We start from the raw sequence: 18,785 nt of genomic DNA on the forward strand, positions 1-18,785 counted from the left end.
TAACTAATACAATAATTGATTAAGGAGGGAAAAAGAGTCAATAATAAATGCTAAAAATGTTGAATGAAGAATTACTCGATAAGGGAACATTCACTTGTTTGAACACATTACACAGGGCTGGGCATGGTGGCATACACCTATAATCTCAGCACTTGGGGGCCTGAGGCAGAAAGATCTCAAGTTCAAAACCAGCCTGGGCCACATAGAAGACCCTGGCTTAGAAAACCAAAACAAAGAAACTCATCTGTCTTAGTTGGGATTTCTACAGCTGGTACGGAGCACCATGACCAAAAGGCAAGTTGAGGAGAAAAGGGCTCATTTGGCTTACACTTCCACATTGTAGTCACTGAAGGAAGTCAGGACAGGAACCCAAACAGGGCAGGAACCAGGAGGCAGGAGTTGATGCAGAGGCCAGGGAGGGGAACTGTTTACTGGCTTGCTCCTCGTGGCTTGCTTAGCCTGCTTTCTTACAGAGCCCAGGACCACCAAACCAGAAATAGAACCATCTACAATGGGCTGGACCCTCCCCGATCAATCACCAAGTAAGAAAATGTCCTGCAGCTGCATCTTCTGGAGGTCTTTTCTCAACTGAGTTTCTTCCTTTTCAGATAACTATAGATCATGTCAAGTTGACATAAAACCAGGCAGCGTATCACCCACAGATTATTTACTAACTTAAAAGGGGGTCACACACACCTTCACAGTAAAAAGATGCATCTGTCTCGTTCTAAAGGCTCAAACTCAGTGTCATCCCGGAGGGGGCCAGTGTGACCTTGTTTGCTCTCTAACACGATGCACGGAGATGACCCAGCATCTTCAATGTCATTTTCTTGCCAAAAATACTTAACCTGATTTTAATCATGAGGAAAATTTAGACAAATCTAGAATGTGGGACATTCTAGAAGCCTAGAATCTCTTAAAAGTTAGTAGCCCTTTTTAAAGGTGGGAGTTATTCTAGGTTAATAGAGACTAAAGAGGCATAGCTCACTCTCTTGTATATGTGCATGCGCCTGTGTGTATGAATGTATGCATTTTGATTAGATCCTGGATAGGAAAAGGGAACAGCTAAGAAAGGAAGGCAGGTAGCTAGGAGTTCAGATGTTCTCTGTCCATGAGGAGATGGTTAGAACTTGATTTTGTTTTTATTTTAAGACATTTGTTTTTATTTTATGTGTATGAGTGTCTGTCTGCATGTATGTGCATCACATATGTCCCTGGTGCTTGAGGAGGCCAGAAGATGGCATCAGATCCCCTGGGGCTGGAATTTATTATAAGAGGCTGTAGTCCCTGATGCCGCTGGGAATTGAACCTGGGTCCTCTGGAACATCAGTGAGTTCTCTTAATGCTGAGACATCGTTCCAGCTCTGTTCCTTGGTGTTTTAACTTCTCTGGAGCTTTGAAATAAAAAGTTGGGGGGTAGGGTGGGAGAGGCAGAGTCCTTGAAGATCTGCAGTCTATGCCCTGGAGTGAGGCCTGGGATCTGCAGTTTTAAAAAGTGCTCAGATGACTGGCGTCTGGTACAGGATGTCACCACCTCCAAAGCCATTTTGGATGCCCCCGCAGCAGCCTGTGCCAGACGTTCAGCCCAACAGCTTTGTCTCGCCCTTTCCCCTCTGCCTGGCCCACGTCTCCACCCTTCCTTCAAGTCCAGATTCAAATGTCACTTCCTCAGGGAAGACCTCCAAGAGCACACTCAAAGACTGGAGAGATGACTCAGTGGTTATGAGCACTCTCTTCCAGAGACCTGAGTTCGATTCCCAGCACCCATATGACAGCTCACAGACCCATATACATTAACCTATATACATGAAATAAAAATTTTAGTTAAAAAAATAATAAAGAATTCAGTCACTCAGAGCCCCAGGCACTGGGCTGTAATTTTGTATCCAGTTGTGACTATTGAATTAATGTTGCCCCCTCGCATTCGGCAGTATCATAGTGTCATGGCTCAACCTCCACTCCGATGCATATGTTAAAGTTCTTACCCTCAGCTCCTCGGACTATGGCTATGTCTGCAAAGAGGCTCTTTGCTATGGCTTAAGTACATATGTGTCCCCTCAAGGCCAACTTGCTGAGTACATGGGTCCCCTGGGTGGTACTACTGGGAGTTTCTAGGTCATTAGGTCAAGTTCGCAAAGGGCACTGTGGAAGCCTGATCTCTCCCTCATTGTCTTTCCATCCTGATTTGTAGCATCAATGGTTTTGCTCTGCCAGGTCTTCTGTTGTCGTCTGTAGAGTTAATTTAAGGCAGCTTGTCTCTGAAAAAGAAGCTAAAATGCAGCCAAGTAATATTTTAGAAGTTATGAGGCATTCTTCCCTCCCATTTTTGTTCAGTTGCACAGTGGCTGTGGCCCTCAGCTCTCCAGTTAATCATCTATTGTCTGTAGTTGAGCCTGGATATCACTGCCTAGCAAAGAGGACAGGTTCCCCAGTCGTGATGTGGGACGTCTACAGCAGGTGGAAGCCTGCATGTTCCCACCTAAAGCAAGGGAGGAAGAGCCCTCCGAGTTCTTAAAAATCTAGACTTAGGAGAGACACACACAGAGCTGAGTTGGTATGACAGGATGTTTATCCCCGGACAGCAGGCAGGTTGAAGAGTGGCCCAGCTTCTGACCATCAGGAAATGTAACTATGGCAGCCAGGATGTAAGCCCACAGCCACGTGACAGAGAAGGTCTGCCAGCGTTCTTGCAAATGAGGACTGTGGAACCTTGGACCGACATGGCATTATGTAAGAAAGTTGGATGCACAAGTCTTGTCACCCCAGCAAGCAGGCTTAGGGTGTAGCTCAGTCGGTAAAGTGTTTGCCTAGCAAGTGCAAGACCCTAGCTTCGATCCCCAGGGCAGCGGTGGTGCACACCTGTAATTCCAACACTTAGTTGGTGGAGGTGAAAGGATTGGGGTTCAAGGTTAGCTTGGGATACACGAAATTCTGTCTCAAAAACAATAGGAAACCTAGGAAATGGCCATGCCTGCCTAGAGAAAAATCCCCACCTATGCAGTAGAACCAATGTCCATCTGTAAGAGCAAACACACAGCAGGCTAAATGGCTGCCAGCAGGGAAGTAATGGGACTCTAAACAACAGAAATGAACTGAAGTGGAGCCACCTGTGGAACATGTCACGTGTGGCCAACAGGACGGAGGAAAATTATAGCCACGCTGGAAATGACACCTGCCGTGGGATGTCTCTATGTTTTAGAAGTATGTGACAGGCACATGGGCAGCAGAGGGCTAGAACAAGGTGGGCTGGCTCTCCTCGATGATCCCTATAGATCGGCTCAGCTTCCCACATCGCTGGGGGAATAAAACTGTAAAGGTCACCGTTCTGCTGGCTTCTCACAGGGTTCAGTCCCAACAGACTAATGGTAGGTCCCACAGAACAGCAGGAAGTGAGTTGGTTGTGTCCCCCGGCTGAAGACCCCAGACCCTGTAAGTGGTTCCCTCCAGGATGTGGCCATTTCTCGCTCCCCTTACCTCAGTTTCCCTAACCATAAAATGGGGATGATAAAATCTCTTATAGTCACTATGTGGGATGGGATGGTGTGTCTGGTGGGTTATAAACACTGAGCAGGCATTACATTCCCTTTAATATCGCCTACTCTCTATCATTGCAAAGAAGCCTTTTCTCTCTCAATATAAAGATTGTGTGTGTGTGTGTGTGTGTGTGTGTGTGTGCATGCGAGCCACAGGCCAACATCTGGTATCTTCCTTACGTATTCTACACATTATATAAGCTTTTAAAAATGTTTGCTTTTATTTTATGGGCATGAGTATTTGCCGGCATGTGTGTATGTTCACCACATGCATACCTGATGCCTTCTGAAGTCAGAAGACAGCTTCACACCCCTAGAACAAGAGTCACAGGCAGCCGTGGACTGCCTACGTCATCTGCAAATGCAGCAAGTGTGGGTTTTTCTGTTTGGCTTTTTGTTCATTTTGTTTTGTTTTGTTTGTTTGTTTATCTGTTTTGTTGTTTGTTTGTTTTGTTTTGTTTGTTTTGTTTTTGAGACAGGAGTTCTCTGTGTAGCCCTAGCTGACCTACATCAGGCTGGCCTTGAACTCACAGAGATCCAACTGCATCTGCCTCTTGAGTGCTGGGACTAAAGGCATGCGCCACCACGCCAGACACAGCAGCAAGTGTTTTTGATCACTGAGACATCTCTCCAGCCCCCATGATATATATATATTTTTTTTTACAAACATTTAACCCACAACAGTGACAGACTGTGAAAGTCTATGGAGTGGATGAGTTACTTAAGAGTTTCGGGAAAAGAGCTGTGTGTGCAGATTCTGCTGGCCACTAGGTGGCAGCATCCCCTCTGTCAAGGCCGGGAGTGTTCCGCTGGGATCTGGTTGGTTGTTGAGATCAGGGTTTTGCTGTGCTGCCTGGCCTAGCCTTGAACTCCCACTCCTCCTGCCTCAGCTCCCAGTGCTGAGATTACAGGCAGGTGTCACTATACCTGGACGTTTCTCTGCTTTTACAGGGCAGATCAAGGCTGGTGGGAGCTCCTTTGGGAGTGCTCTGGAGAGGGAGTTATGAGTGAAGCAACCCTTTCACTAAGCTCATGAGTTCTACCGGTCCGGTCCAAATTTAGAAGGGGAGCATCCAGAACACCCTGGCTCTGTCCCACACAACTGGGCACCAGCTGGAAAGAGTCTATGGCTGACCTGGAGACATCATCATCCAGGTGTCTGGTGAATAATGGAGATTGCTGGGGGCTTGGGGGTGGGGGCGTGCCTACCGTCCTTCAGGGTGGCCCACTGAGAAGGTTTAACACAAGTTTCCTACTTCAGGGTAACTAGACTCGAAATCAGAAGCCATGATTTGTCCCTTGAATCCCAGAACTCAGGAGGCAGAAGCAGGTGGATTTCTGCGAGTTATAGGTCAGCTCATTCAACCTAACAGTCTACGTACAGTTCCAGATTAGCCAGGGATAGTGAGACCTTGTCTCGAAATCAGCAGCAGCAGCAACACCATCATCATCTTTAAAAGATAAAAACCAACCAACCAATAAAAAGAAGCATGCACTTTCAAGGATGTACACAGAGCCCCTCTCTGGGTCACCATGTCACTGGATAAGATTAGCACTACCGTCCTGACTATGTCAGGCTGACTGATTTCCCTGGTTCTGGGTGTTAAGAGATCCACAGTTGAGGGAGCAAGCCTCAGGCGCACTTTCTTCTGAGCCCTCACTCTTTGACACATTCCCGCATGACCTTTCCTCTGTGCACACATGCCATGGCATCTCTGTGTTTAAGTTCTCTCTTATAAAAAAAACAGCAGTCAGATTGGATTAAGGCCACTCCGACAGCTTCATTTTAATTTAATCACCACTTCGAGGCCCCGGTCTCCAAAAATAACCCCATGCTGTTGGGAGCCCAGACTCCAGCATATGAAGTGGGCATGGACCACAACAGGGCCCATTACAGTCATAGAGCATGGGGTGCATTCATCTTGAGAAAATGCATTCTGTTCTTGTGGTCTCGTCCAGAGCCAGATTGTTAAGTGCATTGCCACTCTGACCCCCAAGCCTTTGACCCTTAGATAAAGGGTGGTCCCAGCAGGAGGCTGGCAGGCAGGGGTACTTCCCTCTTGTTCAGCCATCCTGAGCCCCTGCTCTCTAAGGATTCCTGATGCCTGTGGCAGGCTCCACTAGCCACTGTCATCTTGCATCCCCTTTGTTGCATTGGTTACGGTCTCTGCCACTTACAGCCTGCTCCCCTCTCGAGAGAAGCACTTGCTAACACATTTTATTGCACAACCTTGTGCAGTCAGTTGCACAGACGGGAAGACCAACAATGAGGACGTGGAGGGCCACAGAACTGGTGAATGGCAGAGAGAAGACTTGAACCCAGCTCCACCTGGCTCCTGGGCCTGAGTTCTTGCTACTGAGTCTGAGAGCACTGGCCTTCAGTAGCCCTTTCTTCTGTGCTCCCCCTCCTCTGATCAATCCTCTCACCAAAGCCTAGGCTCTTCAGTAGCTCAGTCTACACTGGATCTCTTACATGCTTGTAGTTGGCCTCCCTCGAGAAGCCTCCCCACCCACACCCTAGACCTGGGCTTATAGACAGAAGGTGAACCAGGCCTGCCTTGTTCTTCACACCACATCCCCATGACATCCACAGGGCTGAACTTCCTCACTGTGCCCCCACAGTGGCTTAGAGCACATCAGGGACTTGTTTTGGCCAAAGGGCTACCAGCCAAGAGAATACAGGCAGGAGATCAAAAAACTGACTATGTGCCTGGCTTTCTTGGAACACGCCCACCTCATGCATGGAGCCAGGGTAGAGAGGCTGGCAAATGGCCCAGTCCAGTGCTTGCCACCAAACCTGAGGACCCGAGGATGGATCCCCAGCAGCCACACCTAAGGCCAAAAGTGGGCGTGTCACCCCAGCCATGAGGAGGCCCAGACAGGCAGATCCCTGAACTCACTGGCCAGCCAGTCCAGCTAAACTGGTGCACTTGAGCTTCGGTGAGAGACCCTGTCACAAAAACTAAGGTGGGGTGTGGCTGAGGAAAACACTTGAGGTTGACCTCTGGTTGACATGTGCCCATGCACGCACACCACCACCGCCACCGCCAATAACAACAAACCAGACAGACAGACAGACAAACTACTACTGTACACTGTTGATAAATTGGCTCAGCAAGTGAAGGCTCTTGCTGCCAAGTCTGACGACTTGAGCTTAATCCTGAACCCCACATAACGGAAGGAGAGAATTGATCCCTGAAAGTTGTCCTCTGACCTCTACACATATGTCATGGCATGTACACACACACACACACACACACACACACACACAATAGATTTGAAAAAGGAAAGCCTAGAGAAGATCTTCATTGTTTTGAGACAGGATCTCACTATGTAGCCCAGGCTGTCCTGGAACTCACTATGTAGACCAGGCTGGCCTCAAACTCACAGAGCTCCACCTGCCTCTGTCCCCTGAGTGCTGGGATTAAAGGTGTGCACAACGTGCCCAACTAAACTAAATGACAGGAAATCAACAGGACCTGGTGGGGGCATGCCTGTAATGTCAGCCTAAGGGAGGCAAAGGCACCAGGTAGGCATAGGCCCAGAGCCAGCCTGGTCTCCAGAGCAGATATGAGACCAGCCAGAGCTTTTACAGGGAGAGGAGACTCTTGAGAAGGGCCCAGTCTACCCCTCATCCCAGAAACCCTAGCTGAGACTCCAGACATGAGTGAGGCCACCTGGGCTACCTGTCCCAGTAGGTCTCTATGACTGTAGACACAGCAGAGACTCTGACGTGATGTGCTGGAGATGATCCTCCCAGTGAGACCCAGCAGGAACGGCAGATCCCTGGGATACTGGACAGATGTAGTAATCCTTTGTACTGGCTAGTTTTGTGTCAACTTGACACAGCTGGAGTTATCACAGAGAAAGGAGCTTCAGTTGAGGAAATGCCTCCATGAGATCCAACTGTAAGGCATTTTCTCAATTAGTGATCAAGGGGGAAAGGCCCCTTGTGGGTGGGACCATCTCTGGGCTGGTAGTCTTGGTTCTATAAGAGAGCAGGCTGAGCAAGCCAGGGGAAGCAAGCCAGTAAAGAACATCCCTCCATGGCCTCTGCATCAGCTCCTGCTTCCTGACCTGCTTGAGTTCCAGTCCTGACTTCCTTTGGTGATGAACAGCAACATGGAAGTGTAAGCTGAATAAACCCTTTCCTCCCCAACTTGCTTCTTGGTCATGGTGTTTGTGCAGGAATAGAAACCCTCACTAACACATCCTTATGCACTCAGAGCGTGGGAGCTCAAGGTTTCTTGTCCGTTGTGGATGCCAATCAGTGGACAGGAACTGGATCTTCAGAACCACTCAGAGAGCCCCCAGTCTGAAAAGACCATGGACCAATATCCTCAAAAACGGTCTTCCAACTCACCACCAGCCACGCATTCTACAGAGAGAAGCAGAAGGTGGTAGTTAGCCATTCTGTAATACAGTCTTGCCCCTCTGGGCAGGTAGGGAACCTACCTGCTGCGACCTGTGATATCTGTGCCTCTCTCATTATCCCTGCACTCGTCCCTTATTCTCTGGATGTCTGGACTTGGGCACGTCTTGGAAAGCTGTCTAGTGTTTGCCCAGTACCAACTTCACACTCCTCTAACAGCCTCTGGGTTTCTGGGAGGAGATTAACACAAAACAACAAGCCGGTAGCCATGTGCAGTGTTAGCATGTATATGCTGCCTCTTTGTCACAATATGGAGTACATGTGTGTCTTTATAATCCAGAACATGGGTGCCCCTATCATTTGCTTTAAGGCACTTCATAAGAATGGTTGGCTCTGTAACAGGGGGTAACTGACCCCTTATTGTTGCCCAGTCTGCTCAGGCACCCTTCATCAAAGCTTCTAGAACACTCTCCCCACTGCCGCTATTGTGTCCATTAGAAAAGCATTCAGGATGTGAGGGGCCAATGCCGACCCTAGGGACTGTTTGTCTCCTGGGGCCTGACAATCATGTTTGTGGCTCAGCTCTCAAAGAATTCTGCCTGGAACACGTTCAGGCAAGGCTGGATCCAGAGCCTGGTGATGTCTTCCTGGGCTCTCTGCTTGATTCTGCTTGATCCTTGTTCATTGGGTTGACTCTGTAAACAGCCATAGCCTTCAGGGGCTTCCATATCCTACCCTGGCATGGGCCATGCAGGGGCTTGCCACCAGGCGTGCAGTGGAGAAAGATGTGAGCTAAGCCTCCACAGAGCCGTGGTGGTCACTGGGTCAGTGACTCATGGCCTCCAGCCAGGAGACAGACAAGCAGTGATGCCCCAGTTGAGACCAGTGTGAGAACTGGGTTATGGTCATTTTATTTCTCGCTGTGAGCTCCTCCTGAGTACCAAGCCCGGGACCCACATTACTTTGTTCCAGCGTAGTCTCTGAGTTTATCCTCAGATTCGCTCTGATGTTTTCATAGTATCGTGTTCTTCTTCCATCTGCCGATTTCTTTCTTTATAGTCACATTGCCCTCGCCTATGGTTGATTTGTTGTTTGTGGGTTTTGTTTGCTTGTTTGGGTTTTGTTTTTGTTTGTTTGTTTCGTTTGTTGGTTGGTTGGTTTTGGAGGGCAAGGAGATAGGTTTTTCAACATAGTCTAGACTGGTCTTAAACTCACTCTGCTTCCCAAGCTGGCCATGAGTTTGTAATCCTCCTGCCTCAGCCTCCCAAGTGTTGAGACTGACAACTATCTGCCACGCCTGGCTGGCTTGCTTCCTTGCTTGCTTGCTTGCTTCCTTCCTTCCTTCCTTCCTTCCTTCCTTCCTTCCTCTCTTTCAATCAGGGTCTCACTATGTAGCTCAGGCTAGCCTCAAACCTGTGATCCACCCTGCATCAGCCTATAGAGTGCTGAAATACAGGCATGAACCACCACACCTGACTTCGCTATTCAAATTTTTTGGTCTAGCAATTCCATTCGTAGTAACAACATTCCCAGTCACACACCCAAATGCAATTTGTGCAGGGGCTTTTTTTTTTTTTTTTTTTTTTTTTTGCAGCACTATTTATAATCGAGTAAAATTGGAAACATTTATTCAAATGACAGCCAGAGGTGGAATGAAGTGAAGCACGATGGGATACAATTCAAGTGCTTACACAAGTGAGAGGCTTCAGGAGAAATGGGTGGGGACCTTGCAGATAATCCCACTAAAATCTGTTATGTGAGATGAAGGCCTGGCTGCAAAGAACGGGCACATCTCGCTAAGGGACAGAGGATCCAATAAAGGAAAGATACTGCCTCTCTCTGAATCAATAATAGGATGCAAATAAGTATACCAGCAGGATTATTTTGGAACCTGACAAATTAATTCCAAACACATCACAGAGAGAAAACCAATAGTAAAAATTAAATAAGGGCCAGGGAAACGGCTCTGTCAGGAAAGGGCTTGCTGCACAGGCATACAGTCCTGAGTTGGGCTCCTCAGCCCCCACAAGCAGTCAGGCATGGCAGCACATGCCTGTGATCCCAGCCCTGGGGGGACAGAGGTGAGTAGGTCCCTGGAGCCTAGTGGCCAGCCAGTCTAGACAATCTGCCAGCTCCAGGATCACCAAGAGTCCCTGTCACAAAAACAAGGAAGAAGTCAATTGAGGAAGATAATCACAATGTCACCCTCTGTCCTCCACACCTGCCTTTGCAGGCTAGTGCAAATGTATACATACCTGCACACTCAAGGACATAAATACACACACTCACACACACATACATACACACACACATACATACATATATACACATACACACAAACACACATATATACTAAGGCAGAGAGTAATCAAGGACATCTAATATCAATCTCTGGTCTCCACATGCACATATACACACATGCATCTGTATACACAGGTGTACATGCACACAAGTAATCATGGAAGAAAACTAAAAACAACATTGAGGCTAGAGAGAAGGGAATAGGGAAAAGGAGGGGGGAAGGAAGAAGATTTAGAACTCGAGAACCACCGAATGATCTGGGGAAAATATGTTTGTTTAAGATAGGGTTTCTCAGTGTAGCTGTGGCTGGTCTTGAGTTCCTGATCCTCCTGCCTCAGCTTCCACTCCTGGGCATACAGGCTTGTGCCGCCATGGATAGAGAGTGACTCTGATGAATGTGTTACTCTTGGTGATTCAGAATTAAAAAGAGATGAATGGAACGGACAAGTGAGTCTGAAAGTGGACCCAAGACACAAATCCTTTATATACAATGCGAGCAGAGTTTAAACAGTGCAGAGAAGACTGATCGCTCAATAAAGACTGTTGGTCCGACTGGCTAGTCCTCTGAGAAGACGTTGGAGCCCCACCACAATCCCACACCAAGGCAAATGCCATCTGGATAAGTAAATGATGCGATACACAGGCAATAAAATAGCACACAACAACAGCAGATGGAATAAAAGAAAGAAAAAAGCCCGATCCCTTAGTCCATCAAAGGAGCTCAGGCACCTGGATTCTTTGTCATGCCAATGCCGGCTGTGGAATACAGGGCCCAGTGTGCTGCAATAGCTACCTCTCATTCCTAGGACAAAATACCCAACTAAAGCAACTTAAGGAAGCCTGCGTTTGGCTTACGGTTCCAGGGGTAACAGTCCGTCATGGTAGGAGCCTGAGACGGCTGGTCACATTGTGACCACAGACAGGAAGCAGAGTGAGGAAGGTTTGCTCGCCAAGAGCCCCTCCCCGTGGACTGGTGCCTCCCACATTTCAGGTGGGTTTTGTAAGATGAGTTATTTTTAATATAAGTGTAGGTAGTAAATTAATCCAGCACTATATTTCTTTACCTTTGCTAGCCCCCAATAACCACACAGAGGAACCAAGATTTATTTCAAGCTGAGCCCCAATAGCTGGGTAGCTAAATGGCTATATGAATCCTTTTTGGCTAATCTGTCTACTTCCCAGTCCCAGTCCATGATACTTTGTGATACTATGTGATTATTGACCTGGCTTTTTGGTTTTTTTTTTTTTCTTTTTTTTTTTTTTTTTTTTTTTGGCTTTTTTCGGATGTTGTTTTTCTTATGGTGTCTTCTCAGACTCTCTCCTCCTCTTGGAGATCTGAATCAATCAATCTCTCTGTGTTTCTGTGTCTCTGTGTCTCTGTGTCTCTGTCTCTCTCTCTCTCTCTCTCCCCAACCACTGGATGATCAGCATTTATTGACAAGGCAGAGAATAAATGGTAAGAATTGTTTCCACAAATTTCAGAGAGGAGGTTCTTTCTTTTTGGGTTTTTTCTTTTTCTTTCTTTCTTTTTTTTTTTTTTTTTTTGGTTTTTCGAGACAGGGTTTCTCTGTGTAGTCGTGGCTGTCCTGGAACTCACTCTGTAGCCCAGGCTGGCCTCGAACTCAGAAATCCGCCTGCCTCTGCCTCCCAAGTGCTGGGATTAAAGGTGTACGCCACCACCACCGGGTGAGAGGAGGTTCTTGACCTAAGCATTACAGTGCTGTGTCTGGACTGAAACAAGATCCAAGGGCAGATAAATCAGCATTTGAATCACACAAGGACAATCTTTACATGGTTCCTGGGTGCTTCCCATCTCACCTAATCTAGATAATCCCTCACAGACACACCCAGAGGCTTGTTACCATGGCGATTCTAAATCCCATCAAGTTAACAATCAATCAAAATTAAACCTTATGGGCTGAGGAAACGGCTCATTGTACACAGTGCTTGTCAAGCAAGCACGAGGATCGGAGTGTGGATCCCCAGAGCCCACATAAAAAGGCTGGGCAGGTGTGGTGAACCCACCTGCAATTCCAGCAGTCAAGGACGAGGCAGGGATTCCCAGAGCAAGCTGCTAACTGGACTAGCCAAGCTGGTCAGCTCAAAGATCAGTGATTCTAGCTTGGGAGAGAAGTGCCAACCTCTAGACTCAACATGCATGCAAATACACAGGCAAACACACGTACATACATGTACCAACACATGAGCACATTCTAAACAGGTGCAAGAACAACAGAGCCAAACCCGGCCCACCATGGAAGAAGACTCACAAGACTTTGGGGTGTGTTATTATTAGTGGGGTGCTTCTTCAATGTGGGTCTTGGATGTCCCCAAAGGATACGCAAAAGCTGTCACCCCCAGCTTCATGTTACTGGCAGGTGGTCAAACTTTAAGAGGTGGGGCCTTCTGCGAGGACAAAGGTCATTGGGAGTGTGTCCTTGAAGGTGATAGAGAAGCCACAGCGGCTCCTCTCCCACCTTCTTTCCCTGGGCATCTGGTGATGCCTCTGCCTCCCTACACCAACCACCATGCTGCAATGTATGCCTTTACTCCAGACCACGATCTGAAAACAGCAACACTGTAAGCCAAAGGCAGGCTTAGGAATCTGCATCCCAAGCTGGCCTCAGACTAGTTATGCAGCCTAGGGTGACCTCGAACTCCTGATCCTCCAGTTTGGACCTTCCAGGTGCTGGAATTTCAAGCGTGTGCCACGTTATCCAGCTGGAAACTAGCTTTTGTCTTCAGATTTCATCATCACTGTGTATGTGCATAAGCGTGTTCATCACGGCTGGTGTGAGGAGCTCCCACCCCACCTATGTGGACTGGAGGGATTGAGCTCAGGTTGCTTGACTCCCCAGATGTGCCTTTATCTACTGAGCCTCCTTCCCAGCCCCAAACGAGTATTTTTGAAAGAGAAGATACATCATGTGTTCGTATTGGTATCTGCAATTCTGAGTAACTGAATCTTCTTTGTTTTATATTTTTACATCTTGTCACACTAAAATGTTTGGCTCCTAAGATTAGAATATTTATTTGAATATAGACGTATATTGATCCTCAGAATAACCATATTGTACTATTATTAACATAATTATGAAAATATTCCTTTGCCACTTCTTTCTGTTTTAGAACACATCCCACTAAAGATACACACTCAACTATTTTTTTCCTCAACAACTGTGAAAGTCACTTAAAAATAAAGTGATCTACTTTAAGTCATTTAAAATGAGCCCTTCTGTGTAAGCCGCCAGTTATATAATTGGGCTGCCTGGCTTCTGCATGTCACTTCTGATTTATGGATTGTGCCCTTATTTGGGTTAGTTTGTCACAACACATGACTTCCAGTTCAAGCACACAGAATACGTGCAGGTTCCTTTGTTGTGAAGCTGGGAATAGAACTCCAGGTCTTACACATCTGGGCCAAGGGCTGCATTCCTGAGATGACCATACTCACACCCTAAAACATGGATTCTCTTGCTTTGTTTTTTAAGGCAGGAAGTTGCTCTGTAGCCCAGTGTCTCGTATCTCTGAGTACTGTGATTATATGCATGTGCCACCACCCCTAGCCAGAACATATTCATTTAAAATGAGACCTAAGGGCCTGGAGCAAGTGCTGGCTGCTCTTGCAGAAAACCAAAGACTGGCTCCCACCACATGCATGGGGCTCACCATCACTCCAGTTCTGGGGGATCAGGCCTCCTCTTCTAGTCTCTGCTGGGTCCTGCACGTACGTGGTGCAGGAAGGTATACGCACATAAAGTACACCTTTAAAAAACAAAAACAAAAACAAAAACAAGCCTGTCAGTGGTGGCACATGCCTTTAATCCCAGCACTTGGGAGGCAGAGGCAGGCGGATTTCTGAGTTCGAGGCCAGCCTGGTCTACAGAGTGAGTTCCAGGACAGCCAGGACTACACAGAGAAACCCTGTCTCAAAAAAACCAAAAAAAAAAAAAAAAAAAAAAAAACATAAAGTACACCTTTAAAACAAGACATAAACCGGGTATGGTGGCATACACCTATGATCTGAGCACTGGGTGGGAGAAGTGGGGATGGGGGGTGGGGTCAGACTTTCTCAAAGACCAAAGCTAAGGTAAAATGAGATATGGGTTCCCAGAATGTTCTATTTTTAAATACTTATTTTAGTTGTTTCTTTAAGACAGGGCCTTGCTAATAAGTAGCCCAGAATGGCCTGGAATTTGTGATCCTCCTGTCTCCTCCAGCCAAGAGCTAGAAATGTAGGCACGCGAGACTCCAGTCCAGCTTCTCAAGAGAAAATGTGAGTTCTGCCAAAGCAGCAATGTATACCTTTGTTTCTAAAAACAATTTAAGTGGGTATTTTCTTTTGATGAAGATGGGGTCTCGGGCTGGCCTCAAAGTTACTATGTATCGCCGTGTATCTCTATGCCTCTCTTGCCTCCCCCTCCTCCTCAAGAGCCGGGATTACGAAACCGCCCATGTTGATGCTGCACTGGTGACTAAACCCAGGGTTCGGTGCATGGGAGGCAAGCATCCCACTGAGCTACATCTTCCGCCCCAAAGCACTTAAAAAACCAACCAACGAGGAGGACATGGTTTGCACAGAAAGCCAGGTGGCTCATGTGACTCCTTTCTTTCACACGGCATTTCAAACAGACTGAAAACAGGATGGGGCCTCTCCATGCAGGAGCTCATTTGGAGCTAAGGGGGAAGCTGGGTTGCCAGCCAGCTATTGCCACATAAGTCTTCATCACACCAGGCCCTTGGAACCAGCTTCAAGATGCTCTCAGGAGCACTGCTTTTTCAAGCTTGCAGGAGAAGGGGAACATCTCTTCCTTGCCAGTCGGTAGGCTCTGCTTTCTGGAGGCCACGTGCAAGAATCCCACAGAAGTACAGAGGGAAAGGGGCACCCACATGGCACAAGGAAAGCAGCAACCTGACCATCCAAACTTCTGCCTGCATCTCTCCCTCCCTGCCCAGCCCCAGCATCTTATATAGCCCAACTGCTAGGACAATAGGCTCCAGCCACACCTGCTTGAAATTCTCCTTGAAGACTCTTCCACTACAGCGCCCCAACCCGCCCTGTCCCAGACTACACCTGTGCTCTCAGCCTCCTCACCCCATCCTCTTGGGGAAGCGCTCTCCAATGTGGTCCTTATCCAAACTGTGTATGGAAGTGCAGCTACCAATCCTGGCACAGAGAGGCCAGGGTGGGAGGATCTAGGGTTTGAAGCCAGTCTATGAATCAAGACCCTGACACAGAAAAAAGGGAGCCAGGTGGGTGGTGAAAGTGGCAGGAGCTCTCAAGAGTCCCTGGGGTCAGAGTCGGCACCATCTTGGTTTCAGAGTATACTGTGCGCTTACAAATAAATTTGGTCCTTTCCGAAAAGCAACCCTGAATTCAGAGAGCCTATGCATTTGCATCCAGGGCATTGTGGCTCCTCAGAAAGCCACCAGGTGGCACTAGAGGACCAGGGCTTGCTGGCTCACCAGTGTATTCCCACAGTGAGGGGCTCCAGGATTGACTGGTATATTCCCAACTTTCCGGTGTAGCTCAGCAGTACTGTAATGTCCATACTTTGGGGGCTAGAATGTGGGAAAAGACAGCAAGAACAGGAGGGCAAGCCCGTGCAAACACGCAGACCAACTGTTATCATGTGCTTATGCACAAGGTACTCCTGCATCTGAGAATGCCTACACCAGTCTCAAGGGCTGACAGACAGGATGCTATCAGTAGGTCTCCAGGCAGACACTTGGACGTTCTTCTGTTGTTACTATGGCCTGAAGCCAGGCCCTCTTGCATGCAAGGCGATCGATCACTCTACCACTGAGCCAAGCATGCCCTCAGCCTGCAATGTTCTCTAGTAACCATCAGGCTTGGCTATTACTGATCCAGCTGTCGGCCTCAGAGCAGTCACACCATCACACCACCTGTGATGAACCCAGGGAAAATCGCCACCGCTGGAGGTACAAAGGAAGAACAGGGAACTCATCCCTCCCCAGCAGGATTAAAACTAAGTCCCCTGAAGTTTGTCTGGGTTACAGAATGTCCACCAACCTCAAGCCCCACCAAGTGCCGGGTGATATCAAGGTGGGATGGTTGACAAAGAAAACCCCAGATTGGCCAGATGTTCAACAAAACATCCTAGGCTGTTAAGACCCAGGCAACCGGACTCAGTCCTCTTACTGAACCAGGTTGAGAATCAGCTCTCAGACCTCTATCTCCACACCCCCAAGGGCTTGATGAGTGTAGCTCAGTGGTGGGGCCTAGCAGGCACGGAGGCCCTTGGTTCATTCCTAGCAGTGGGAAACAAAAAGAAACACAAACAATTCTAAAAGGTTCTCAAAGCCAGACAGTAGCCAGAGGGGAAGAAGGTCCCTTCCTCGTCTTCCTGAACATTCTGGGGGACACCCAAGTAACCCTGCTCTCCTGTTAATGAGGATTTTTTAAACTGCCAGATCCACTTCTCTCCATTCTTCTAGAAGACGAGTGACTGAAAGTATTAATAGACCAGACACAGCAGTGAACATGCTAACACCAAGCAGGCCAGGGTGGAGGCTTTACATCCTACACCGGTGTGACCTTTCAGTTTGGGCTGGGTGCGGGCTGGATGTGGGATGTAGGTGGCTGAGGATGCAGGCTGTCATTGCAGAGTAGCCACCAAGCACTGGCAGAGAGGCAGAGCCCAGTACAAGTGAAACAGAACCCTGGGGAATTAAACTTCCTAGACACACATAGCCAACAGGCGCTGGGAAAGACGTCAACTCCATCAGCCAGCAGGTAAATACAGAAAAGTAGGAACTGGTGAAGAGAAGGAGCCAGAACCCAGGGCCTTCTGCTGGGATGAAAAGATGGCTGCTGCTCTGTAAACAGCTTCCTTAGACATTCAAGTCCAGCTCACACTCCATCCAGTACCCATGCCAAAGGAGGCCTGCAGCCTCTAATGTTACCAACAGCTGAGAGAGAGGTGACCTGCATGCCCAGCACCACAGATAAAGAAGGCATGGAACAGCCCAGTGTGCTGGTTCACGTCTACAATCCCAGCATCCTGGAGGCAGAGGCAGGAGGGCTACCACAAGCTTTGGGGCAACCGGGTTCACACAGTGAGGACTAGGGTAGCCAGTGACGGTCAGACCATCCCTAAAACAAGGGTGTGTGTGTGTGTGTGTGTATAGGGACAAGGGAGAGAGACAGGAGACAATACACACAACTGCAGCTCAGGATGCTGTGCCATCTGTGCCATCACGCTAGGTAAAATAGACCATCCCGGGATAAGCACTGCATGATCCACTTTTACGGGGCCCATAGACCAGTCACAATGATAGAAGCTGACTGACCGCCTGGCCTCCTGGCTTCTGTGACCTATTCCAAAGAGCGGGTAGGGGGCAGAGCAGGATGTTTCTTCTTTCACAGCTCTGAAGGCCAAGGCACCCTCTGCCCTGCATAACTCCTGATCTTGAGAGAAATGTCACTGCTTACAAAGGACCAGCTAGAGTCTAAGGCACACAGTACATGGTGAACACTTGTGTGAAGGCCTAGGAAAACTGCAGGTAGCAAACTCCTGGCTAGCTCTGGGAATGGGTAGGATTCCCTAAGGGCCAATTGGAGGCCAAAGGTAAAAGGTCTGACATACTTCACAGGAGACAAAACTAGAGAGCTCGCAGCTCAGCCCCTTGGCCCTCAGCTCCTGATCTCCTCCTGTGTTGATCACCGCCTAAAAACCTGAGCTATCCAGCCTACTGCTCGTTGCATTGTGTGAAGCACCAGGTTCACCCGCTCCGGGCCCTTCACCACCTGCCTGTCCTCCAAAGGCTATCTCATTTAAACCGAAGAAGGCAGGCTAAGATGGATGGCCAGTGGTCAGCACCATCTCTTGTCCTGGATGGTGCTATGAATACATCTCTCCTATGGAGATTGGTCCATGTTCTTTCTGCCATCCCATCAGTCCTTGGCCCAGCCTAGCACGGCCAATGACTCAATAGGAAACACCTTAGGAACTCATGGGTCAGCTGCCAGGGTCTTCTTCCCCTATACTCAGGCCCTTCAGACCTGCAGTTTCCCAGCCTGAGGACTGGAGATACAGGAGATTGCTCAGGCACACTGAGCACACAGGTTGTGTCCTGGGTGCACCGCAGCAGCATCTCAAGGTTCCCTGGGATCAGGACGTGGCTTCTGTGGTGCCATGAGCTCTGGAGCCACTGGGCTCAGTTCTTGGGTGTGTCTGAGAGTTAACAATCTTAGCAACAATCTATAAAAAATGATGTTTGGCAGGGGGGGGGGGGTGTCACTAGGAAGGCTGAGGCAGGAAGACTGAGGTGAAGCCAGCCTGAGCTGCACCATGAGACCCTAGTCCTAAAGCAACAGAAGGGGAAGAGGGCAGCTACCTGGTCAAGGTCACACTGTAAAGGCGTGGGGGCAGGGGGACAGAGCCAAATGAAAAGTCCCTGGGATGGGCTCTCCCCCCGCCCCCGTCAGTTCTGCAGAGTGGCCTGAAAAGGGCATGTCACCAACAAACCCACAAAAGAGAAGAACAAATCTCTGGCAAGGCTTCAGTGTGGGAGCATCCCCCGCAAAGCAAGAGTTAGAAGACTGGACACAAGCG

This window comes from Mus caroli, unplaced genomic scaffold (assembly GCF_978045245.1).
Source record: "Mus caroli unplaced genomic scaffold, Mus_caroli_1 scaffold_2, whole genome shotgun sequence".
Classification (NCBI taxonomy): Eukaryota; Metazoa; Chordata; class Mammalia; order Rodentia; family Muridae; genus Mus; species Mus caroli.